Consider the following 27,411-nt stretch of genomic DNA (forward strand, 5'->3'; position numbering starts at 1 on the left):
ATCCTGCCAAAGTTTTGATATAGTTGGGTTGAAGTCGTTAATGTATAAATCCTTTGGCTTTCTCCTTAAAAAAATTGTTGGCTACTATGAGATCGTGCTCCACAGTGCGTCCCTATACTCATCATGTGACATTCCCAGTTGCGCAAAAAATGCATCAAAAATGTAGTTTCTTCAGCTAAGGTTTTAGTAATCTCCTTGAACTTCTTTTGTGTTCACTCAATTCTGTGCCATCGAGTAGTGGTGGGAGCAAGACTTACATTTTTATCATAAGGGGGCATGGGAAGCCAAATTTGCATGTGCCACCCCTTTTGTGGCACGTTTTCCTATGGTTATGAGTTTGTATCTCCCTCTCTGGAGGGTCAAACAGGGACAGGTCAATTGTGATGTACTTGTCAATATATGTTAGTATGGTCTCGTTTTGTCAGTAGAACTGAATAGAGCAGGCACTCCCTCGCACCATAGCAAGCCATGGTCATGGTGGCTTCCTTTGTTTTGTAACTCTATCAAAAATTAGTAATCAAGAATAGGTCCTAACAAAGTGTCGTCCTATTTTAATAATGCCTTCAGAGCCTAGAATTAATGAATGTAGTAACATTTGTTGTTATGGGATCATAGTGAATCATGATGCTCAATTCGTTCTGCGTGAGTGCATGGAGCCCCTGCCCTTGCTGTTGTTGCAATGAATTCAAGCATTTGATGAGGGGTTGCCATAGTCTCACAACTGTGCTGACAATGTAAGAAAGAATGTTGGTGGTATAATTTGCCTCACCATTGCAAAAAGGTTCTTCTTTAGAGGTTGTTTATAGTCTGGCAATGTATGTAAAGATGTGAAGTCGTGGTTGGCAATCTTAGATTGCAAGACTTTTTCAATGTTCGTGTCTACAACTGCATCCTTTGCTTGCAATGTTTTTCCTTTGAGCTAACCCTTCCGCATTCACACCCATGTTGATGATAGGACTTGTTAAACTAGGACCTTCATTGTCTTGAAGAAGAGCTTCTCTATGCAAGTAGTGAACCGTCTGTCCGTGTTCATCAATTCCCATTTCGTGATCTCCTAGTAAGCTATTCGTTCCAAAATGTTGTATGCATGTGGGTGCCCAAAGAATAATGTTGGGAATGGCATTTCTTTGTAGTGTTTATCTCTAAATATGCTTAATGGGGGAAATCCCTTAGATGGAGCAACAACAATTGGGTGGTCTTTGAAGTTGACAACTTGTTGGCTTGTGTATATATGCCATGCAAAAGAGTGTCCGTCTCAATGTCATCATTTGGACCTGGTTGGTTATCCGAGCTTAAGATTTCCCTCTCAGATGTTGCATTCATTTGCACTTCTAATATGTGGTCCATCCAAAGTGAATTAATTTGCACTTTGCTTTGTTCATAAAGCGGCGTGTGGACTAGCTCATGCATTGCAAGCATTGTCGTAGTAGGACAAACCTGCCACTGATGTAGTTAAGGTTGTATTGGAGCTGTCACTTGATCGCCACCAGAATTGTGGCATTCTTAGATAAAAGATGTGGCAAGGTACGTTGCACTCTATTAGTGTCTGCAAAAATATTCATGACACTTCCATGTAAGCCAAATAGGCCTTCATAAGTCAATTCCTTGCTTTATGCAAAGGGTATCCTTAGTGCCACCAATCATTCTTCTACTCTATTCAAAGTGGAGATGTATTTTGTTTTGACTAATAGGGACATGTTCTCCGTGCAAAATTATGGTAGTTTTTGTCTCCTTAGGTGGTGCCTATAGTTTGATGTCCATGATTGGCAAATCATGATGTTGCAACAATGCCTTAGCAGCAAGGGGTAGCCTGATCAATTTTGAGTAGAACGTCAAAGTTTGACAAGATGAGCATGGGAATGTTGGAATGTCTTCCAGGTTTTCCTCATATGAGGCTCAAGGGGACTTTGTGGCTTTCTTTCGTTTCCTAGGGCTTGTTGGCTATTGCTCACCACCAAATTGTTGACCCTCCGTTTGTGCATTTGTGATAGTGGCATTTCCATCGTTACTATCAGTATCTTGCACACCAAAGAAGTGATGGGTCATGCTAGATGCTTTTGCCTAGCTCGTGTAAATCTTGTTGCAAATGATTGGGATGGAATAGCACCCGTGACTATGTTGTTTGTTGTAAAGTGAGGCTAGTTTGTTAGCAGGTAGATCAAGGCATCTTTGTAGTAGCTGGTGAAGCTTTAGTTCATCCCCTTTGGACTAGCTTGTGTAAACTCTCTTCGTTGGAAGTGGTTGCGATGGAGCGATTGTTGTCGGTGAAGACCGATCATTCAGGAGTAAATTATGGTTACCATGTTCTTGGTGCACACCAACTTTACTTGTCTGTACAATGTTGATACTGTCATGGAATAGGAGAGTAAATGTTGTATAGAATGTGTGAGAGAACTATGCCAAACAATCATGGACCAAAGCTTTGGACCAAAGCTCTTGAACTGGCCGAGTTTTGAAGGAGCTGTGCAACATCATCCTTTGTCAACTTCTGAAATGGGCACATGCCACAAGTTGCATGGAGCATGTGCCATGGAGTGCTTCTTCTAGAGGGTGCCCTTGAGATGCTTTGGTACAGCATGTTCAACAATGACTCATATGTATGACTCTGGAAGAAGGTCTCAATAAAATTTAGCAAGTTGTTGGTTACGCGGGGTGTTCTCTATGAATTCATTGTGCCGCTTAAGCCTTTGCATAGTAAGGGTTGTTTTTCTTGTACTCGTTCACATGGTTTTGCGCATGTACCTTTGATGGATTGATTGAAGCATTACTCGGTCACTTGGTGGAGTAAATAATGAGTAAATAATGTAGCACTCTAATTTGATGATGTTATGGGAACTTATTCTATGGATAACTATGCAACAAAAATTGATTGGACCATGAGAATGTGAGACTCTTTATTGCATACCAGGATGCATACAGCTTTTTTTTCTATATTTTTTCATATGCATAGACTTGGGGTCGACTGAAAGGCAATGAAACTCAAATTGTGAGACTCTTTATTGCAATGCCAAGATATGTACAATTTTTTATAACTTCAGCAAGGGGGTTGAGCTTCTTTATTCCAAACCCATAGTATATACAAACTCGCATCAACAAAGTAATAAAACCATAAAAGTAATGTCCTGTACGCGATAACCCAAGCTGAAGGACATAGCTTCGCTAAGCATATGGTTCAAACATGGTGATGAAATTGGAGCTATTGATGTTAAAATTGCTAGATGGCTGGCGATCCATTAACAAGTTTTGTGTAGCAACAACACTTCGGGTGTAATACTCCATGAAAGGGCAATGTAAGTGCAACACCTCATTTGCATGAGAGCCACCAAGTTTGATGTCGACGTGTAAGCCATCACAAAGGACCACATGGCCATTTGAAGAGGGGACGTACATAATCTTATGTGGCATGCCACATATGTAGCACAAGGGCCATGAGGGGTCATGACTGACATGAGAACCTCTGCATGTGCCACACTGGAACTCTACCAGAGGGCCATTTAGGTCGATGATATGCAAGAATCCATTTACCTGCATGCAAACAACAAATAATTACGTTTGAAATATATGGCCACAACTTGTTAGCATTGATTAAAATTGAAGTTCACTATTGCAGGAACTTTTGGTCATAGCCGAGGTCAAAGAATTGGCTTGCAAATGCATCCTAAAGAGTGGTCAAAGCCTCCCGACAGGAACTTACTATTGCATGGTCTTCCAGGTTTTGCCCATGGGCTATGATGATCTGATTAGACAATGGGCCACCGCGGTCTATCTTCACTAACTAATGAATGCAATAGTTACTATAACAATAGTGAATGACTCTCTCTCGATTCGCATTAGCTAAGAAACCCATGGCACATATGCATTGATGAATTTTTCAAGAACACATGAAAGGGTACCATGGAAAGGTTCACCACTGGTGGTTGCATCTACTCGCAAGGATGTCCCACCTTCCCTGGGTTTTTTTTTTGCAATTGTTGGCCCCTCTAATATATAAAATCCATCAACCTTGAGGAGGTTACACACAAATGTAAAGATAGAAATGGAATTGTTTCCTTGCACTGGTTTTTGGCCCTCACGGAAAAATTGGGATTTCCTCTCTGTCAATGGCTCTTCTTTTTTTCTTTTTTTGCAAGAAAGAACAATTTGAATGAAATTAACTAGAAAAAGGGAAGAAAATACAATTCAGCTATGATGCTAATGCAAGCAGACGTGTTGCCAAGCCCAGAGACTCACTATGATTCCCAAAGTAAAGAACCACATCTATACATCTATACAATCCTGTTTTAACCGCTATAGAAAATATGTTGGAAGAGGAACCTTCTTAAACACCACCAGTTCCTGAACTTACACAACTGTAGAATGGTAAGACGAACTAAGTGCCATAGAATGAGCTGTGCCTCAGTCATGTCAGCTGTTTCCCCTAAGAGAACCGACTTCCACTACACCCGAATGCAAATGTAGACCCTGTCCAGCCACCACTGACAAACCATTCGCCAAACATCCTTGGCTAGAGAACAAGCCCAAAAGATATGAAAGTGACTCTCAAACTGAACTTTACAAAATGGACATAACGGAGAAATATTACCTTTCCACTTAGCTAATTTGTCTCGAGTTGGCAGCTTACACACTAGAATTCTCTAGGCAAAAAAATGTACTATGCTTTGATTTCATTGGCATTTATACCATTGAAGACAATTGTTTTGATTTATAAGGTGATACGATGAGGTAATTGTTGGCCCTACAAAGGGCTTATGGAAAGTGGTGTGTTTTGTGTAGATGTGCAGTATTCTTTATTAAAAGTCATGTTGACTTAGTTAGTGTAGAGCTTAACTGTAATCTTATTAGTTAGTACTAACTGTGAGGATTCTAGTAGTTAGTGTCTAGGGTTGTGTCAGTATGCCTATTTAAGAGTTAGGGTAATCCACGTAACCCTAATTTTCATTCCCTTTCATTATGATGCGCGTTTTCTTACCTCCTTCCTTTCACGATTTCTTACCTTCTTCGTTTCGGCATGATTGCTCCTTCCGCCTCCCTTCTCTCGCTTTCGTCTTCCTCCTGTCCTTCCTAGTTTATTCTCCACTCTTACTCTCTTGCCTTTTACCTACCGCTCTGGTGTCAACTCTATTGTCATCTATAGCTTTCTATCCGCCTTTGCTGCTCTGTGCCTATGGTGACACTCTCTGATGGCAGGTTGCATCTGCCTCTTTCTCCTCTGGCAGCTCTATGAGTGGAAGAATGTTGCAGCTTTCCTTCTACCTTCTGTTAGATTTAATGATTGTGAATATGTGGCTATCCATATTTTTCGACAGGCGTGGGATTGGAAACCATAGTCAGAAGTTACTCATGCAATCCTCGAACGGATCTTCTACTAGTTTATTTGAGGTTTTGCACCGCCATGCATGGTTTATTACACTGTTTTTTTCCTTTTTTCTCTTCCAACCTCTAACAAATGGTTGTTAATCGATTTTCTTTTGTTATTGCTTTTGATTTTTAACATCTTTACTAGTTCTGCCTTTAAATGTAATATCGCCTTCATACTTACACATTTTATGTTTTTGTAGGGTAGATGTGCATGTGTGCATTTCCAACTATGGATTTGTATAGAATACCTGTTCATATAATGCATGCAATTCATTTTTTGAGATCTTTCTGCCAACTAATGGCATGTAATTCCCTACCTGCCATCATTGATGATTGTGTGATGCCATCCTCATTGGACTACTATATTTATTCCCGTTTCAACTTCTAAACGTATTCCATGCTTCCCTCATGCATTTCCAAGTTTTGAGCGAGAGTTGTTAATGAAATGGCTATATAAAGGCGGTAGGAGTGCATTTTCTTCACATGCAGTCTATGTTTTCCTTCAATTCACTATTTTTTGAAGATATTGACGTTGATATGGCCGATTCTGAAGGTATTCTTTTAGATGCAGTCTTTTCATTTTGTTCTTCTTTATTCCCCATTTACATGCTTTCCTCTAGGATATTAATAGTTGTGCGTGCTCTTTAGATACGTGTTCATAGAGGTATTCTCAGTTCATGTGTTAACGAGACAGTCGCTCCAAACAAGTGTATTTGATACACGTTTTAGGTTCACAGTCTCGCTTGTTTGCTGTAACGAGATTAGAGTCTTTGTGCTTGGAGTGTTGTTATGAGATTGTGAGTCTCGGTGCTTGGAGTTCATACGATATACTACAGTAAGTGTATTTGATACATTTACTAGGTTCACAGTCTTGCTTGTTTGCTGTTACGAGCTTAGAGTCTTTATGCTTGGAGTGTTGTTACAAGATTATGAGTCACTGTGCTTGGAGTTCATACGATGTACTACAGTGTACACTTTTTTATTTTTGGTTAATAGGAGAAGCTTAACATTTGTTGTACACAACATTAAGGTTTTCATTTGATTATCTCTTTGTAGTTGTAAGTCCTTAAGATAGGAATTTAGTGTGGATTGAGTGTTATATTTGCTGTTATATAGTTCGTCAACAATGCTTTTCAGCACTTTAAAACAGATTTCTTCAACTTCAATGTCTGGTTAAAACAGACATTTCAATTTTTTTTTACTAGTAGATCTTTCCTTTACTTTAACTGAAATAGATACAGATTGAATGACATTTGTCTAAGAACTTTGTGTTTCACTAACATTGTGGAAGTTCTGTTATGTGAAATTTTGCTAGTTAAATTAATTATTCTGACTTGTAGTTAATAGTCAGTGGACAGTATTTACTGGCATAACTGGCATTTTTATGTAATAAGTCACTAGAGACAATGTAAACTAGCATAACTGGCATTTAATTTTATTTGTTTAAAGTCAGTTTAAAGATCTCTCTGGCGTTACTGACACTTTCAAAAATTGTAAATAGATTTATTAGTTGTTCTAATATGTAAAATCATATTCTAAAAATACTTTCATGATATGGTGTTATATAATTTTTGTTTATGGGAATGGAGATAATTGTAAATGAAACTTGTAATTTATCTCGTAAGCAAATTCTTTTATGTGGTTAGTTCGAAGGATAGATTTAATATTAAAATGGTAAAATTTGAATAAGAAATTATTTGACTGTTTTCCTAGCAGATCAGATTTCCTTTGAGGAGAAACCAATTCTTTATTTGATGAATGAGTCCTCACTTGTTGCAAATCATAATACTAGTTCGTTTGTTGTCCATGGTGTTGCATCTCTTTTAGTTGCCTCTCCTCCTTCTCCTGTTAGAGATTCCTCAAACTTAAGGTAGTCTGTGAAGAGGTCCTCCTGTGAAAAGTCATGTAGTAAAGATAAGAAGTCAAAGACCCTTAATTTTGTGGATGAATCATCCAAGCCAGTTTTCCTTGTAGACCCCTTGCCACCTATAGGATCTCCTCTAGAATGGATTGAAGAAGAGAAAGCAGTCCCATTATTGCCTTGTAATAATAGGCCATTATTTGTTCAAGAGATAGATTTGTGTATTAAGAATGGAGTATTTGAGGGCAAGGTATTGAATAAGTAAGGAACTTATATGTTGCAAAATGTCAGTTACCCAAAAGCTCTCAAAGTTGACTTAGTAGATAGGAAGGGCATTGGATGCATAACTTTGCATATAGATGAGGTCTACTTTGTTCACTTTATCAAGACTTTGAATGTCAGGGATTGTGTTCGTGTGGTCAATTTTTCTGTCTGTGTGAATAATGTGAGAAATGATGGAGGAACCTCAGATTATACCTTGACTTTTGATCCCTCTACTCACCTTCAAAGAATCTCAAATTTTGTGTTCTAAAAGAAAAAGAAACATAATTGTTGATGAAAATATAGACAAGGATGAATATAGTGCTTTGTTTGGTAATCCTTCAAAATTCATTGTTAATTATCTAAAATCAATAAAGGATAGTCCTTGTTTCCAATGTTACTCTTGTGAACGTATGCTTTTTAAGAAACAAACTATCTTTTTGAAAAAGGATATCTTCAATTGGATACAACACAATCGTCAAGAAAATTTGTGTCATAAAGCAATTTCAAACAAAGTTTTATCAAATTTGTGTCATAAAGCAATTTCAATCAACAAACTTTCACACCTAACCACATTAAAGTTAACGAAGAAATAGTAGAGGTGTCTATTTTGAATGATATTAAGGAAAGGCTTGTGTCCCCATGTATAGCATTCACACAAATAAGGGAACTATCTTTTGATGGTCAATTAGGAGTAAAAGGCAATATAGTGAATGTTATGGCAGACACTACAAAAATACAAAATATTTTACCATGCTTCATTGATGAGGAGGCAAACATGCTAATTGGAATTAAAAAGAAAATGGAATACAAATCTTCATATATGATTGGACATGCACGACCTAATATTTTAATGGGTGTAATGTACAAATTAATTGACACTTCCTTATATAAAACCAACAACGTTGTCTTAAATAGGGAATGGTACAACCACATGAACATGTTAAAACAACCAAAAGAGTATGAAAATGAAAGTGAAAACCAAGGAGGAGAAAATTTAGAAGAAAATGACATAGAAATAGATTCATTAATTCACAATGTTATCTCCTGTGAGCAAGTAATAGATTACCAAGACACAATTCACTTTGTTGCACCATGTGAGAATCAGAAACCACTAGGTCTATTCCATTATAAGCATAGTGAGGAACTCAACTTCCCAACACTATTCTTCGGAGCTCCAAGGGAAATTGGTAAAAAAAAATCGACATACATGGACATTATAAAATGGGAACTTACACACAAGTCTTTAAAGTTTAGCCAAAACATCCCCAATCTCTTTTTTAAGTCAATCAAAGTACTTATCAAACAAGTGATGCAATCCATTTGGGTTCGACTATGCAAAGGAACTTTTCAAACCAAACATCTCACTACAAGGGATGTTAGAGGAAACACTAACATTGAAAGGAATTCTTAAATATAACATTGGATATTGGGATTTTGAGTCCTTAAGAACATCTCTAGATTACAAAGAGAAACTCCGAAAGGAAGCATACACAATGATGTGTCAATTGGGACCACCTGCATTTATTATTACATTCTCTTGTGCTGAACGCCTATGGGACCCTCTTGTGAGTTGCCTAAAATAAAACTACAACACAAACTTCCAACATTCCAATAATGAAACAGAAGCACCCAACGTGCGATGTCTAATTAGAGAGAACCCAACAGTTTGTGCAAGGTATTACAATCACAAGCTTGATTAAATGATCAACACAATGAAAAAAGATAATGGAATGTTAGGAAATATTAAAGAGTATTTCTTTGTATCCCATAGTTTGTTGCCTGTAGGAAACTAAACCCAAAACAAAAACAATGATGAATGTGTTTGTACCTTCATTGACAAGTACATATGTTATGATAGATACCTTCTCACAACAACATGAGAGATATTCAAACACATAAACACACATCCACATGCTCTAAAAAAAACAACTCAAAATGCCATTTCAACTACCCAAAACCACCCTTGCATAAAAGTATGCTGCTATTACCTTGGAAAGCCATAATACAATAATACACAAAGAAAATTATCACAAGGTGCAAGGTAGTTTAAACAACATTTCCTCAAACATCACAGCATTAACCGAGGAATGAATACAAGAACAAGGCATGGATATAAATTGGAAAATGCTTTCTTACATGCTCAACAAATGAGTGCACAACTAGCTGCTTTCATATGCTTGTCCTTACCATTATACAAATCTTCACGTGGATTCCAATTTATCAATACAAATGAGCCCAACAAAAGAGCTTTAATATTGAAAAGAAAGCATCAACTTGAAAAGTTGGATGATAACTCTAAAAGCATAGCTTGTTTGTCCATCATAGAAAAATACACCAACTATGATGGCATAGAAAATATTTGCCTAGCTTCCTATGCTTCAGAATACAACCACTCGACAACTATTTCTAAACTGAGAAAAAACCCTAAAATCATAAGGTATGTCAAATTCAACAAAGTAAAAGATCCAATTAACTATTATAGAGAGCATGTACTACTTTATTGTCCTTTTAAGAAAGATGAGCTCAACCCCCTCAAAACATTCGGTTCATGGCAAGATGCATATAAAGCAAATGAAGTCATTATACAAAAAAATTGCAACATCTTTAACTTTAACTACAATAATATACTAGAAGATGGACTTACTATTGAGGATCCAAGACAAGTTGACAGCTTAGAAATAACACCAAGCAATGTGGTAGTGCATGAAATATACAACAATTATGATATTGTCTTAGATATGCCACGACAAAGGAAAAAACAACGCATAGATAATTTCATAATACCCACAAAACAAATCATACTTCTACCAAATGAGGAATACCACATGCATATTAGAAGCCTTAACAAAGACCAACATGAAATATTTGATGACATCCTTCTATGAAAAAGAATCAAACCTCAAGAAAAAATAAATTTGTTTCTAACAAGTGGTGCAGGTACAGGGAATACATATCTTCTACTTTTGATTGTTCAAGGATTGCTTAGGCACTACAATCAAATCATTATATCAAATGACATACACCAGCAAGGCGGCACAACACATCTACGGTATAACATTACACTCCGCATTGAACCTTCCAGTCCATATCAAAGATTTAACATCTCTCTTTAGGGGAAAACTAGACATATTATCAAACCTTTACAAGCAAGTTCAACTCCTTGTATTTGATGAAATTTCTCTCGTGGGAAGACGTACAATGAATTTTGCAGATCTAAGAATGAAAGCCTTAAAGCACAATTACGAGGACTATTTTGGGGGTGTAGACATCATTACATGTGGAGATTTTTACCAAGCCAAACCTGTGAAAAATGCTTGGGTCTCAAGGACAACAAGGATACCCTTGAAGGCTTAGCTAACATATACTGGACAACAAAAATAAAATGCTTTGAATTGAAAAAAACAATGAGGCAAAATGACAACAATTTGATAAATACTTTGAATTCATTTCGTAACTTCACACACAATTAAAATCAAATAGACTATATAAATGAAAAATGTTTTCGACAACCACCACAAGACCACACATTCCCACACTTGTTCTACACAAACCTACAAATGGATGCACATAATGACTCAAATTCATTTCGTAAGTGCACACACAATCAAAATCAAATAGACTATATAAATGAAAATTTTTTTCGACAACTACCACAAGACCACACATTCCCACACTTGTTCTACACAAACCTACAAATGAATGCACATAATAACTCAATACTCCACATAGCACAAGGAACATTATACAACCTAACATCAATCGATCATTTTAGCGAATCAGCTTGCAAAAGTAAAAAAATTCTAGAGGATCCTAGGGCAATTGACGGCCTTAGAAGAAACATACAAATTAAAAAAGGAATGCTTATAGAGCTATGTTCAAGAAACCTAGATCAACATGATGGCCTTATTAATGGAGCAGAGGGAGTCTTCCAAGGAATGACAACATTCAATAAAAAAGACATCGTTTGGATTTCAACACATTCAAAGCATTACACATATTGTCATCGTGTGGATCATGCATACTATTAAACAAAACTATTTCATTTGAAAGAACAACTAATACAACAAAACAATGGAATAGAAATCATAGAAGCTCTTATTAACAAATCAAATCAAGAATACTTAATTGTAGCAATTTACAGACCACCAAACTCAACATTTTTGGGCATGTTGGAAGATATACTAAATCGTTACAAATACAATACAATAGATAAAATAATACTAGGTGACTTTAACATCGATATGAAGATTGCAACCTCACACTCCACAAAACTACATAACATAATGCAACAATACAATTTCACAATGCGGATACAAGACCCAACAACAATCTACGGAAGTACATTGGATCACATATGGACAAATAGTCCGATTGAAAATACAAACTGAAATATATTTCAGCATAAAAATAGCAAGTAAATACAACTTCAATTTCCCAAAACTTGAATAGGGAGGGCCTATGTGTCAATGACACCTTGTCTTTACATTTGTGAAGGTGAAGGAAGACGGACTTATTAAAGTTTCTGTTTTGTCTACAGAAACAGAGAAGATCTGCAAGCTTGTGAGCGATCGAGGCAAGGAAGACGCAAACAATGGCTCAGCCTCTTGTTTCCAAAGTCGCCATTTATGCAGAATGGGTTGCGGTTCCTTTGGCCATCGTGGTCGCTTATCTCACCACTCCCAAACCTCCTCCAAAGCACAAATAGATGTGCATCCACAGTAGGCCATTCCCTTGCTCCTCAGGTACCTTGGGAAGACCTTCAATTATATTTGTTACTCATGCACTGTCACAAGTCACCATCTCTCCTTTCTAGCAGTGTTCTTTAACAAGACAATGCCTTCATAAATTTGTTTATATCCTCCCTATCGTCCAAGCGTTTCACTATCCTCCGTTGTCGTCTGTGTGTAGATTTAATCTGTGCTTTTAATTTAGGTAACAGATACATTGTGTAATATGTATCGTTGTGTATGGCGCGTTGATCTTGGAACCGGGAATGTAAACACGTGTAATTTGAGCAACGTTGTAGCGTACCTCTCACTGTCCCTAGTTCTCCTATTTTCATTTTATGTCGTATCATCTGGTAAGGGTGAGGATTATGATGCCCTCAGTTAGCTCCTCTATGTGTTTCAAACGTCCTTGTTAGGTTGCACGTAGCTTTGCCGGTGTGCAAGAAAAAGACCGGGTCCAAACATGTTCACGATATGCCTGGAGTCTGCCTTTGAATTTTGGAAAAGCGCATGAATTTATTGTGCAATACGCCACAACTTGTTGTTTTTCAATTTGGAAGATCAATCGTGTTGGTTTAATTTGATGCAATAGTAGTGTATGGATGTGAACCATAGACTGAATGGAAGTCCAGTTTGCATGACCATTCTCTTTATTGACAGTCTTCAATCTGCTTTTGCACCTCAATGTCATAAGAGTGCTTTGTCTATTAGATGGAAAGAGATGACCTCAGCGTCTACCTACTCATACTTATCAGACAGAATGCCTCATGAGTGTCACGTCAGAGTGTACACCATTAAATATGCATAAGTCAAAGGCTAGGAAAGGTTTAAAGTCATAAATTGCGACGTCCTCCCCCACTAAAAAAAAAGAACGTCGTGGAAAACGAAGGACGATCAAAATAGTGTTGTAGAGGATCAGGGCATTATTCTGCGTTGGCAGAGTATTTCAAATCTCCCCAATGTATGAGGAAAATATGTGATGTAGTCTTGATTTACCAATGGATCAAGAATGCTGTCATTAAGAAGTACGGCATAATCATATTTGATCTCTGAAACATAAGCATCTGATGTTTGAAGCAATGCCATCGTTTGAAACAAATGTTTGTGACTAAGAAATGTGAGATGTAGAATGGATTATGCAAGAAGGTGATGAATCTAACTTGTAACTTAAATATGGAATTTTGAAGGATCTAGAGGGTACAGTATCCTGGCCACAGTTTGGGAACACAAACTTGACTGTTTAGTAGTAGTGAGGTAGCACCTTACAAGTACATTTGATTACCTTTGACTTGTAGCTCTCTCACAGGATTTCTGAGTTTTAGTGGCGACGTAGCACCTTACAAGTACATTTGATTACCTTTGACTTGTAGCTATAGCATTTGCATTGATATTTTACCAATACTTTTGACTTGATGAAGTGACGAGTGTCTGACCTCAACATGATCACCATCAATGTTGCTCTTCCCAATGTGGGAGAAGTGGAGTGAAGTGTCTAGAAGCTCCTGAGTCAATGATCCATGACTCTTCAATCAAGCTAGACTTGCTTGGTTTTAACCTTCTTCAGTTAGAAGTCTAATATTATTTAGCCATTGTACGAGGAAATCTGTATGAGTTGATGATGTAGTCTTGATTTAGCAATGGATCAAGAATGCTGTCAGGAGTAAGTACGACATAACCATCTTTGTACAGCATAATCATCTTTGATCTCTGAAACATAAGCATCTGATGTTTGAAGCAATGTCATCGTTTGAAACAAATGTTGTGACTAAGAAATGTGAGATGTAGGATGGATTATGCATGAAGTTGATTAATCTAACTTGTAACTTAAATATGAAAATTTGAAGGATCTAGAGGGTCAACCATATCCTGGCCACATTTTGGGTACACTAACTTGACTTTTTAATAGTGGTGAGGTAGCACCTTACAAGTACATTTGATTACCTTTGACTTGTAGCTATATCTCACAGGATTTCTGAGTTTTAGTGTTCTCCAGGCTTCTCTTGGCTGTAGACTTTCCCAGCACTTGAGTGGGATGTTTGGAGCACACAGTCGTACTATTGTGATTACACTTGTGGAGCATCTTTTTCTGTCCTTGCGGTTTTGTACCAGATCTGAGTCTACCGCTTTGTGCTCTCTTGAGTGAGAGATTGGAGAGAATTGTCAAGGTCCTTCCATCGTGAGGATAAGCTGTCCAATTTTTTGACATTGTGTCAGAGCCAAATGTTTCACTTTCGTGATGTACATCACCCACTAAATGAAAGAGCCCCTTGACAGGACACTCTGTTTTCATACTTCGTCGATTTGATGCAGTGTATTTTAACTTTCAAGTTTTCTCTTTAACTTGCTATGGCTTCTTGTATGCGTATTCCCAACTTTCATTATGGGGGGAAGTTGGATGGGATTAGTTATCCACTGATCTGGAAGGTCAATATTTGCATGGAGATTAATTGAAAGGACATATGACCATTGTGAAGGACATTATATCTAACAAAGTTGAGGAGTGGGAAGATGACGTGAAACACTGTCCATGATTCTTGAAGGTGGTAGATGCTGTGATTCCTCATATCTAGCTAGCTATAAATGCAACTTGTGAGGCTATAAGGTTAAAAGGAATCCTGAATAATATTGGTCTTACTCAAAAAGGTCCAACCCCTTTATTAATTCATAACCGAAGCCCTATTAAGTTGACTGAAGATCTTGTATTTCATGTGAAAATGAAAGCCTTATGACTTCTCCATGTAGACTTCCTCTAAACTCGCATTTAAAACTGTCGACTACACACTTATCTGTCTAATAGATGAGTCACTGATGATGCACAGACAAAGCTATGACCATCTAAATCTCCTCGAAGGTGAGTGCAGTGCTACACCTTGCTGTCGTAATTGTCACAAATCCTATGTTAAGAAGGAGAATGGCCGATGCACTTGTGTACATCTTCTGACAAAGGGCCACCAACCTCTTGGACACAATCTTAACCATTTGCGAGGAGGGTCATGCACTGACTCCCCTTACTCCTTCCTCATGGTGTGTCACTGATTTAGAATTCTTGTCACATTGCTTGTCTCATAGACGTCCTTCAATATTATCTAGATTTCGGAAGCTGTCTCTGCTGTTCTATACCAGCCCAATAACTATCACTGAGCTTTGACAATTTTAAATAATTACTTCTCTTATATTTTATGCCATAAATGCGTGTTTCCTTGGCATATTTAGGAATCCTCTTAGCTACCGTCCAACAGCTAGTTGGGGTTATTCCAGGCTTTATGCATACTCTTTCACACCTAACGTATGGTAAATGTGTTCAACAACACTATTTTGCCAGAGAATGTGGGAAGTAGTGTGTTGTCTTGCAATTGCCTTTTGTTTACAGAACTTAATGAATTCTGTTGGCTTATATTCTCCTCCTTTATTTGATCAGAGAGCCTTTACATGTTTGCCAGTTTGGTTTTCAACCATTATCATCCTCTCTTGTCGAAGATGAGGAATACCACTTACAAAGCCTTTCCTGTTTTTTTAATAAGAACAAGCTTTGCATGTTTAAATGACAAGACCTTTTTCGTGCCACATGACTTCTTTCCTATTCACTGGAGAGATGTAGGCTTTAAAATCTAGTATGGAAGATGTTAGTTTGTACAAATCTTCTTCCTTAACACCTTTAGCTATGATTTAAAATAATCAATTTTGTCCCTAAGGAGCTAAACACTTTCATTAAATTCAACCTTTCTGTTTTGTTTATGATGACATTAATGACAAGATTCTTCTTAACGTCCAGAGTGTGCATGACATTATGTATATCCCATTTGTCTTCGTCTAGCATTTGCAGTGATATTTTACCGATACTTTTGACTTGATGAAATGACGATTCTCCTACATCAACATGATCACCTTCAATGTTGCTCTTCCCAAGGTGGGAGAAATGCTCTTTATGAGGAGTGATCAAGCAAGCTAGACTTGCTTGGTTTTGATCTTCTTCAGTACTAAAAGTCTAACATGTTGCAGTATTTGCAAAGCTTTATTGTTTGTTTAGACTCTCTTTTAGCCATGTTTACCTTTTTCTTGCGATGTTCGAGGCAAAATGACTAGGTTTCCCACGGTAAGGATGTGGATTCTTTTTCTTTGGTCTCTTGTCATCATGATTATATCAAAATTGTTGCATGAGTCAGGTAGACTGTTAAGAAGAAGATCAACCACTTGTTGATTTGATATCTTCTCATCATGCAAGATAATTGGTCTAGCAGGTCCTTATGTTAATTTAAATGGTCATTAGCATTCTGACCCTCAGGCATTTTGAGCCTGCTAAGTTGTCTTTTTATCCTTTTTATCACTAAAGCGTATGTGTGCGCTTTTACAAGGGCAGATCAATCAAATAAAACTATTACACCAATGCCAGTGATTAATGCCTTTCCAATTGAAAGCATGACTAAATCAGAAAGCATATAGAATAAGGTGGGTGTTCCTTAGAAGCCCCTGTTGGAGCAAGAGCTTCCAAGGCTCTGTGCTTGGAGCGAGTCCCCTAACTATGAGCGTGTCCAGGAGGGCCTTTATTTGCATCTCCTGATCAAGAATCCCTATGCTTGGGGGAGGATCATTGTCTGCCAAGCAACCCTTACTTTGGTATTCCCTGTGCCATCTGAAGCTGCCCATAGAACGTTCCGAACCAACATCTTGAGCGGCCCATACACCCTTTGTGGAAGCAACAGCATGATGCGATGTACCAAGGCTGTGGCCAAAAGAATCTCCCTCACCACAATTACTCTGCTTTGAAATGGATAGCTTGGCAGAACTCAGTAAAGGAGCTTCCTGTGCACACTCTCTAGCACCAAGGTTATTTGTTGATTTATCGAGGTATCAAAACCCAATTGGCAGCTTGTTTGGCCTCGGGTAATTGTTACTGCAAGCCGAACATGTGGTAGAAATGGTGTCTGCAGTCGTCCAATGATGATGGCAAGGGCCTCTGCAGTTGGAAAATAGCTGAACATGTATTACTAGCTAGGTCTTAGCTTCTGGTACCATGTCTGACATGTTATCGGAAATGACACACCTGAGAACTCTAGATCGTACTTCATAATATGGCAACAGATAACTGTATAAGAACATCCAAAGAGAAAACTGAAACTGTATTACAAAAGGTGCACTCACAAACATCACCACATGGACAGCGGGGTGCTGCCTGCTAGTGCTGGAACTGAGACCAACAAACTGTTGCCTAATCTGCTGCTCAGTCCTGCTGCATGCCTCTTAAGAGGTCTTCAGCAGCTATGGGAGGAGACAAAACTCTCCATATGTCAGCACCCTGTCTGCCTTATGCAGTGGTTCTGCTCATACCTTGGTTACACCTGCTTTTGCACATCTGAGGTCTGGTCCAATGGATGGATTCTCTGCACCTTGCTGCTGCCCTTCACTGCTCTCTCTAATGCCCTTGTATGCTCTCCTGAGGGCTGTTTTGGCAGCCTGCAGAGGGCTAGACTGACTGCAGGCTAGACTGAATGATGTATGCCGCCCCAATGGGCGCCTTTTATAGCAGCTGAAGTCTCCCCCAGTAATAAAGCTCGAGCATCTACCCTTTGATATGGCGTAGGCCATGTCATCGGGAATCCGCTCTGCATCATCCATACTGCACCTGATTCGTAGTGGGTAACTTGCCCATGATGTCACCCTCAAAGTGGTAGTGACCATCTGACAGATCTCTTCGTGGAAATGTCAGTTCAAAAACTGTCTGTTTCCAGATCAATGCTCCTGATGAGCATGTAGCAGGGAGAAAGCTTGACTCTTTCTCTCTCTACTCACAAACAACTGAACTGAGAGAAATATGCACTAACTGTAGAGCTGGAACTGAGGGCTGCCATGAGGCAGTCCCTGGCTGCTGGAACCTGTAGAGTGGCATGGAGAGGCTGCTGATCTGCTGCGGCTTGTCCTGTTCTGACCCTGGTCTGAAGAGCTGCTGCTGGCTAAGCACTAGAAGTGTTGAAAGTTGGATGAAATGAACAGCCAAGGAGCTGCCCTTATATAGGCCCCCTTGGTCTCTAAATTGACCGACCAGGGCTTGATCCCTGTCTCAATCTATCCTGACTGTCAGGTCGGGTCCTCCAACCAACCATCAACTGCCATGTGGCAACTGATAAGGCATTGTACAGTGCCGTGCTGATGTGCCACTTGTGCTGCTGTTGACGTGGCCCTGTGTTGTTGCTGATGTGCGTGCGCTGGAGGGCTTGCTGATGTGGCTGCTTGCATGGCCTACTGACATGCAATCCACATGGCAGTCTTGCATTCCATGTGAGGATGCCCGTGAAACCCCTTCTGCTGAAACTCAAACTGGGGTATGGAAAAGGCCTCCTTGTATGCTGAAAGGAGGTCGGGATAATCTGTGAAAAAATCGTCTTCAACCCATGGTGCCTTGTAGGGTCCCCTGTGCTTGAAACTTAACTGCATACAAGCGCTGACGATTGCCTGTCCCTTTCTTGAACTGAAGAAGCAAGATCTGCTTGGGCTCAACCACCTCTGCCTCCTCAACAATCTCAGGCTGCTCCACATCTGGAGCTGTTGTTAGTGTCAGATCCGCATCTGGAGCCGTTGTTAGCCTGTTGAGCCATGACACATCGAAAACTGGATGCATGGTCCATGTCAAAGGCAACTGCAACTTCATGGCTACATCATTGATAACTTAATGATTGGAAAAGGCCAAAGCTTTGGTGTGATAGCTTTTGAGGATTATGATGCCCTCAGTTAGCTCCTCTATGTGTTTTAAACGTCCTTGTTAGGTTGCACTTAGCTCTGCCAGTGTGCAAGAAAAAGACCGGGTCCAAACATGTTCCCGATATGCCTCGAGTCTGCCTTTGAATTTTGGAAAAGCACATGAATTTATTGTGCAATATGCCACAACTTGTTGTTTTTCAATTTGGAAGATCAATCGTGTTGGTTTAATTTGATGCAATAGTGCAATCTATTTCTTCAAACACTCTCTCAATTTGTGATTTTAATTTTTTAAAATAGCTTAAGGAGGCGGTTCTAATACTTCTTTTGTATGTGCCGCTTTTTCCAATTGCGTTAATGATCTATGATTTTTATTTTGTTCATATCTTACTGACTTGGAACTGGTAATTGAAAGATCTTAGTGTATGGATGTGAACCATAGACTGAATGGAAGTCCAGTTTGCATGACTATCCTCTTTATTGACAGTCTTCAATCTGCTTTTGCACCTCAGTGTCATAAGAGTGCTTTGTCTATTAGATGGAAAGAGATGGCTGAGAGTGCTCTCAACGGAAGCAAGAATGGAAGACGGAGAGAGAGAGACAGAGAGCCACACAAGTTTTGGTGGGTGCAGAACCACCCTTATCTTCTTTTTTCATTCATTTATATATGTGTTTGAGTATTGTACATAACTGGGGTTAAGGCACAGTGACCTTTAACCCCCACAACCTCCCACTTAAAGGACAATGTGCCTTTAAGGGAGAACAACCAGTGAGCATACTATCCAATGCCCATCAATACACGACAATACTCAAACCGCTGACTAGATAGACTCTTCGTCAGCATATCAGCAGGGTTATCATCTGTATGAACCTTGACAAGCTCTATGCGCTTATCCTCAAGTACCTCCCTGATGAAATGGTACCTGACCTCAATGTGTTTGGTCTTTGCATGAAAGACCGGATTCTGTGTTAGCTGAATAGCACTCATGGAATCACTATGCAATGTCGGTACACCTGTATGAATCCCCAAATCTCCCACTAGCCGATCAAGCCATATAGCCTCCTTGCAACCCTCTGTGGCTGCAACATACTCAGCCTCTGTGGTAGACAAAGCCACGCACTTCTGTGCACGAGACATCCATGACACTGCACCACCTGCAAAGGTGAACACATAACCAGAAGTGGATCTCCTACTATCCACATGCCCTGCATAGTCTGAATCTGTGTACCCAAGTACACGCATGTCTCCTTTACCAAAGCAAATGCACATCTCCTTGGTACCCTTCATGTACCTCATGATGCACTTAACTGCCTCCCAATGCCTCTTTCCTGGATTAGCCATATACCGGCTAACAACTCCCACTGCAAATGCAATGTCTGGTCTAGTAGCTATCATAGCATACATAAGACTCCCAATTGTTGATGCATAAGGAACCTTGGCCATCATGGCCCTCTCCTCATCTGATTTGGGACTATCTGTATGACTCAGTTTCACATATGGAGGCAATGGAGTACTCACTGCCTTCCCCCCCTCCATATTGAAACGCTGTAATACTTTTGTAACATACTCTTTTTGTGAAAGCCAAAGGAGTTTCCTACTCCGATCACGCGTGATGCGCATACCAAGAATATGACCTGCAAATCCCAAATCCTTCATATCAAAGGCCTCATGCAACTTGGCCTTTAATGCATCTAGCTCATAAGTATTCTTGCTAGCCAATAGCATATCATCCACATATAGTGCCAGGATTATCAGGCTACTATCCTTAGCCCTTTTAGTGTAGAGGCAGTGATCAATTTCACTCCTTCTAAAACCCTGGGACCGAATGAAAGCATCAAACTTCTGATACCATTCTCTAGGTGCTTGCTTAAGACCATAGAGACTCTTTTTCAGCTTGCAAACTAAATGCTCTTTGTCCTTTTCTTCAAAGCCTTCCGGTTGCACCATGTAAATGTCCTCATGCAAATCCCCATGCAAGAAAGCTGTCTTGACATCCATTTGCATAAGCTCCATATCCTCTACTGCCACTAGTCCAAGCATGCATCTAAGTGTGGTCATCTTCACAACCGGAGAGAATATCTCATCAAAGTCCACACCCTTCTCTTGCTTGAACCCTTTAGCAACCAAACGGGCCTTGTACCTAGGCACATCATCACCTGTGACCTTCATTTTGTAGACCCATTTACATGGCAATGCTTTCTTTCCATGTGGCAAAGAAACCAAGTCCCAAGTCTTATTCTTCATAAGTGAACTCATCTCTGATTGCATAGCATACTCCCACTTGCGTTGTTCCTCACGCATCATAGCCTCTCTGTAGCAAGAAGGCTCCCCGCAATCAGTAAGCATCACATAGTCTACCCCTGGAACAAACCTATCAGGCGGTCTAGACACTCTAGATGATCTTCTCAAGGGCATTTCAGCTTGCTGTCCCACTTGCATATCAGCCACATTTGGCTCATCATTTCCACCATCTACCCTTGATTGTATACCTGTGGGAGTACTTGGTTGTACCATTTCTTGCACATTTGGTGCATGGACAGCTTGCTGTCTATCAATATATGTAGGTGGATTCACATCCTGGAAAGTTATTTTTCTCATTTCCACATCCCTCACGGGTGCCTTATGCATCTTTTTCTCATTGAAGACCACATCATGGCTGCATATGATCTTCTTTGCTTCTGGATCCCAGAGACGATAGCCCATCTCTCCACTTTCACCATAACCTAGAAAGATGCATTTCCTAGACTTAGGATCTAGCTTCTTTCGAAGCTCTTTTGGCACATGTGCATATGCCTCACACCCAAATATACGCAAATGAGAGTAAGAGGGCTTCTTGCCACTCCATGCCTCTTCAGGAATACCACCATCCAAACTCTTACTAGGTGATCTATTGATCACATGCACTGCAGTCTTCATTGCCTCAGCCCAAAAACCACCAGAAAGACTTGCATTGGAAAGCATGCATTGCAACCTTTCTTGAATGGTACGGTTCATCTTTTCTGCAACTGGATTTTGCTCTGGAGTACGAGGGGATGTGAGCTCCCTCTTAATCCCACGTGTATCGCAGAAACGCTGAAAGTCATGAGAGAGATACTCTCCACCATTATCAGTCCGTAGGCATTTAAGCGTTCTACCTGACTGATTCTCAACCAAGGCCAGCCATTTCTGAAATACCTGGAACACATCACTCTTCCGAGCTATAGCATAAGCCCACACTTTCCTAGTTGCATCGTCAATGAATGTCACATAGTATTCAGCCCCGCCTAATGACCGTGTAGGCATGGGACCGCATACATCTGAATGCACCAAATCAAGCATGTCAAACTCTTTCTTTCCCCTTCTTTTATGGGCTGATTTAGTCTGCTTCCCATAGAGACAGTGCTCACAAAATTCAAAATCAGAGAAACTCAAATGCGCATAGTCATTTCCAAGATGCACACAACCTGTCTTTCCACTATCATAAGTGGAGAACCATTCCCTATGGGGAGTAAAATGGAATGAAGCACCAGAATCCAAAATCCAATCCTGGGAATATGCATCATCTGAAGTGGTAAGCAACTCTGCAGATAAAGTAGACATGAAGAGAACATCATTGTCACTATCATGTGTGACTGCATTGATCTCCTCGATCTTCACTTTTCCTTTGTCCTCCCTTGGACTCTCTTCCTTTTGATTTGCACCCCAATTTGCATTCTTTTTCTTATCCTTTTGCTCTCTTTTCAGCTTGTAGCAATCCTTTTTCATATGGCCCTTCTTGCCACAATGGTAACACTCAATGTTCCGTGCCCTGGATTTGCTACGAGACTTCCCTCTTTCTTGGGACTTCCCCCTGAACTGTGATCTGCCCCTTTGCACATTTAAGGCTGCATCCTGCTTGTTGCCATCCATAGACTTCCGTCTAATCTCCTCGGCCAACAAGCTACCCACAACATCATCAAATTTCAGTACTCCACCAGGTGCAGAGTTACTGACAGCTGTACGGAAGGTATCCCATGAGGATGGCAATGAACATAAGAGAAATATTGCCTTAGTCTCCACATCAAAATTCATTTTCTGAGCCTGAAGCTGGCTGAAAATAATATTGAATTCATTCAAGTGAGAAGCAATGGAGACCCCTTCCTTCATCTGCAGCTCAAACAACCTCTTCATGAGGTAAACTTTATTAGAGGCAGTTTCCTTTTCATAAGTGGCACACAGTTTCTTCCACAAATCTTCCGTAGTCTGCTCATTTACTACTGTGAAATAAACTGGCTCTGCAAGATGAAGTCTAATAGTAGACTTTGCTAATGCATCCAACTCATTCCAATCATCCTCAGACATATTTGCAGGCTTAGCTTAAATCCCTGCCAAGGGTTTAATCTGCTTCTTTTGAATAAGCACATCCCTCATCTGTTCTTTCCACAAAGAAAAGTTTGTTCCATCAAACTTTTTAATGCTGAAAAACTCCTTTTCAGGCATGGAAGAGGATGCCATGATGCAAATAAAGCAAAATCCCAAATGCTAGTGCCTGCAAGAGAGAATCACACCAAATACCAGGTGCACCCAAATGTGTATGCCACAATAGAGTGAAATATCACCAAAACTCAAAACTCAAAGCATCTGACTCATGTGCATATACTATGCATCCATATGAGCAAATCTGGCCCAAAAAAAATGCCAATAAGTGCCAAATGACTCAAGCATAAACACTGTCCACTGGCATATGCATCAATAATGTCTCATCCAAGAGAGCATAGCACTATCAGTGCATCACCTGCAATGTGTCAAAGCTGTCCCTCAGCTTAAAATAGCATCCATGTGCAAAGCGTCCATAAAAAATAGCATCCCACAAGGCAATTTGGGCCTATCAGCGCATCCAACAAGGACCGCAATGCATCCAAATGGCCTATAAATCATCCACTGCAACCCAATGCATACCACGAATGAGCGCACACTGCTCAAACTGCAACCAGAGTGATCTGCATAAGGTATGCTCAAGAAATCATAGTCCCATGGTAATGAGCGCTACTGAAAATAGAACCTGAGATGCTTCAAAACATGGGCGCCATTGCATAATCGGAATCAGCAAGAAAATCTGCAAATATCTCTCTTCTGCCAGAACTCCAAAATCCCAACCGATGAGTGAGAAATGGGAGTCAACACTTATCCACTGCCATGTGGCATAAATCTAAGGTTTCAAAACCTTAGAATGAAAAATGCATAACAGAGAGACGAAATCGAATACACAGAGATCTATAACTCTGAAAATCCTCCACCGAATCACGCAAGAACTGATAGGTAGGGGTTTTTGGGCATCCGGAACGCAATGGGACAGACGGTTTTGGAAACCGTGGCCTCAATCACTGGGTCCAACACACGGACTGAAAAACGTTTTTGGAAACAGAGCTATCTGTAAACTCTACCGGAGTGCGAATGATGAGCAACATAGAAGTTTTAGGACCTCCTGAGTCCACCGGAACTGACAGATCTGCAAATGGTTGCTCCAAACTTGAGTTCCAACACCCGGGCAAAAAACGCAGGAATTGACACAGTGAGTCAGAAATCCAATGAAATGATCCCAGATTCAAGAATGAAGGTGTTTCCAAGCTCCTGAAGTGATGTGGACACCAAAAGCAAGCAATAGTTGCCTCTACAAGTCAATACGGAGTCTCTGTCATCGAACGGAACAGGGAAAAGCTCAAAAAACGACTTTTTCTTTGAAAGCTCTTAACAGGCTCTCAAAACCACTTCGCAAAGCCAAAGTGACTTTTCCAAAGGTTCCTCCAAGGTCTCTGCACACTCGGATGCAAGTAAAGTCACCCACAAAGCTTCCCACAGAGCTTCTCCTTCCTCCCACAGAGCTGCTGAGCTTCAAGCATTCACGCACGCTCAGCTAGATCACCCGGGCTCTGATACCAGTTGAGAGTGCTCTCAACGGAAGCAAGAATGGAAGAAGGAGAGAGAGAGACAGAGAGCCACACAAGTTTTGGTGGGTGCAGAACCACCCTTATCTTCTTTTTCATTCATTTATATATGTGTTTGAGTATTGTACATAACTGGGGTTAAGGCACAGTGACCTTTAACCCCCACAATGGCCTCAGCGTCTACCTACTTATACTTGTCAGACAGCATGCCTCATGAGTGTCACGTCAGAGTGTCCATCCATCAATTATGCATAAGTCAAAGGCTAGGAAAGTTTTAAGTCATAAATTGCGATGTCCTCCCCCACTTAAAAAAAAGAACGTGGTGGAAAACGATGGCCGATCAAAATCATGTTGTAGAGGATAGGGCATTATTCTGCGTTGGCAGAGTATTCCAAATCTCCCCAATGTATGAGGGAATTTGTAATGAGTTGATGATGTAGTCTTGATTTACCAATGGATCAAGAATGCTGTCATTAAGAAGTACGACAATCATATTTGATATCTGAAACATAAGCATTTGATGTTTGAAGCAATGTCATCGTTTGAAACAAATGTTTGTGACTAAGAAATGTGAGATGTAGGATGGATGAAGGTGATGAATCTAACTTGTAACTTAAATATGAAAATTTGAAGGATCTAGAGGGTCAACAGTATCCTGGCCACTTGGGAACACAAACTTCACTGTTTAATAGTGGCGGGGTAGCTCCTTACAAGTACATGTGATTACCTTTGACTTGTAGCTCTCTCTCGCAGGATTTCTGAGTTTTATTGGCGAGGTAGCACCTTACAAGTACATTTGATTACCTTGGACTTGTAGCTATAATTATTTAGCCATTCTGATGTATCTTCTTAACATCGGGAGTGTGCATGGCATTTTGTATATCTCATGTCTTTGTCTAGCATTTGCATTGATATTTTACTGATACTTTTGACTTGACGAACATGATCACCATCAATGTTGCTCTTCCCAAGGTGTGAGAACTGCTCTTTATGAGGAGTGAAGTGTCTAGAAGCTCCTGAGGCAATGATCCATGACTCTTCAACCAAGCTAGACTTGCTTGTAGAATCTAACATTATTTAGCCATTGTATGAGGAAATTTGTATGAGTTGATGATGTAGTCTTGATTTAGCAAATGATCAAGAATGCTGTCAGGAGTAAGTATGACATAATCATCTTTGATCTCTGAAACATAAGCATCTGATGTTTGAAGCAATGTCATCGTTTGAAACAAATGTTTGTGACTAAGAAATGTGAGATGTAGGATGGATTATGTAAGAAGGTGATGAATCTAACTTGTAATGAAAATTTGAAGGATCTAGAGGGTCAACCGTATCCTGGCCACAGTTTTGGAACACAAACTTGACTGTTTAATAGTGGCGAGGTAGCACCTTACAAGTACATTTGATTACCTTTGACTTGTAGCTATATCTCACAGGATTTCTGAGTTTTAGTATTCTCCAGGCTTCTCTTGGCTGTAGACTTTCCCAGCACTTGAGTGGGATGTTTGGAGCACACAGTTGTACTATTGTGACTACACTTGTGGAGCATCTTTTTCTGTCCTTGCGGTCTTGTACCAGATATGAGTCTGCTGCTTTGTGCACTCTTGAGTGAGAGATTGGAGAGAATTGTCAAGGTCCTTCCATTGTGAGGATAAGCTGCCCAATTTTTGACATTGCGTCAGAGCCAAATGTTTCACTTTCGTGATCTACATCACCCACTAAATGAAAGAGCTCCTTGACAGGCCACTTTGTTTTCAGGTGAATCCATACTTGTCTATTTGACGCAGTGTATTTTAAATTTCAGGTTTTCTCTTTAACTTGCTATGGCTTCTTGTATGCGTATTCCCATCTTTCATGATGGAGGGAAGTTGGATGGGATTAGTTATCCACTGATCTGGAAGGTCAATATTGTCATGGAGATTACAAATGACCATTGTGAAGGACATTGTATCTAACAAAGTTGAGGAGTGGGAAGATGACGTTGAAATACTGTCCATTATCCTTGAAGGTGGTAGATGCTGTGATTCCTCATATCTAGCTAGCAGAGACAACTTCCAAAATCTGGATGATATTGAAGGACGTCTATGAGACAAGCAATGCGGCAAGAATTCTCAATCTCCGAAATCAGTGACACACCATGAGGATGGAGTAAGGGGAGTCAGTGCATGACCCGTGTAAATGGTCAAGATTGTCCATGAGGGTAGTGGCTGTTTGTCGGAAGATGTACGCAATTGCATTGGCCATTCTCCATCTTAAGATGCTTCCATGAAGCTTTATAGGGTTTTGACAATTACGACAGCAAAGTGTAGCACTACACTCACTTTCAAGGAGATTTAGATGGTCGTAGCTTTGTTTGTGCATCATCAGTGGCTCATCTATTAGATAGATAAATGTAGTCGACAATTTTAAATGGGAGTTTAGAGGAAGTCTACATGGAGAAGTCATAAGGCTGTCATTTCCGCTTGAAAGACAAGATAGTCAACTTAATAGGGCTTTGATTATCAATTAATGAAGGAGTTGGACCTTGTTGAGTAAGACTAATATTATTAATCAGGTAGCCTCACAAGTTGCTTATAGCTGCTCTATACTAGACCAATCACTATCATT

General features: G+C 39.9%; 1 long non-coding RNA gene across 1 annotated transcript in view; it reads left to right on the plus strand.

The window, feature by feature from the left end:
* Positions 1 to 12,329, plus strand: part of LOC147880576 (uncharacterized) — a 135,613-nt gene extending 123,284 nt beyond the window's left edge. The window contains exon 2 of the long non-coding RNA XR_015540527.1: positions 12,021 to 12,329. This is a non-coding gene — a long non-coding RNA (uncharacterized LOC147880576). The remainder of the gene's footprint in view (positions 1 to 12,020) is intronic.
* The last annotated feature ends 15,082 nt before the right edge of the window (positions 12,330 to 27,411 follow it).

This window comes from Dipteris shenzhenensis, chromosome 32 (assembly GCF_047967505.1).
Source record: "Dipteris shenzhenensis isolate YYH24624 ecotype China chromosome 32, Dip_SZ_1.0, whole genome shotgun sequence".
In the NCBI taxonomy this organism is placed as follows: domain Eukaryota; kingdom Viridiplantae; phylum Streptophyta; class Polypodiopsida; order Gleicheniales; family Dipteridaceae; genus Dipteris; species Dipteris shenzhenensis.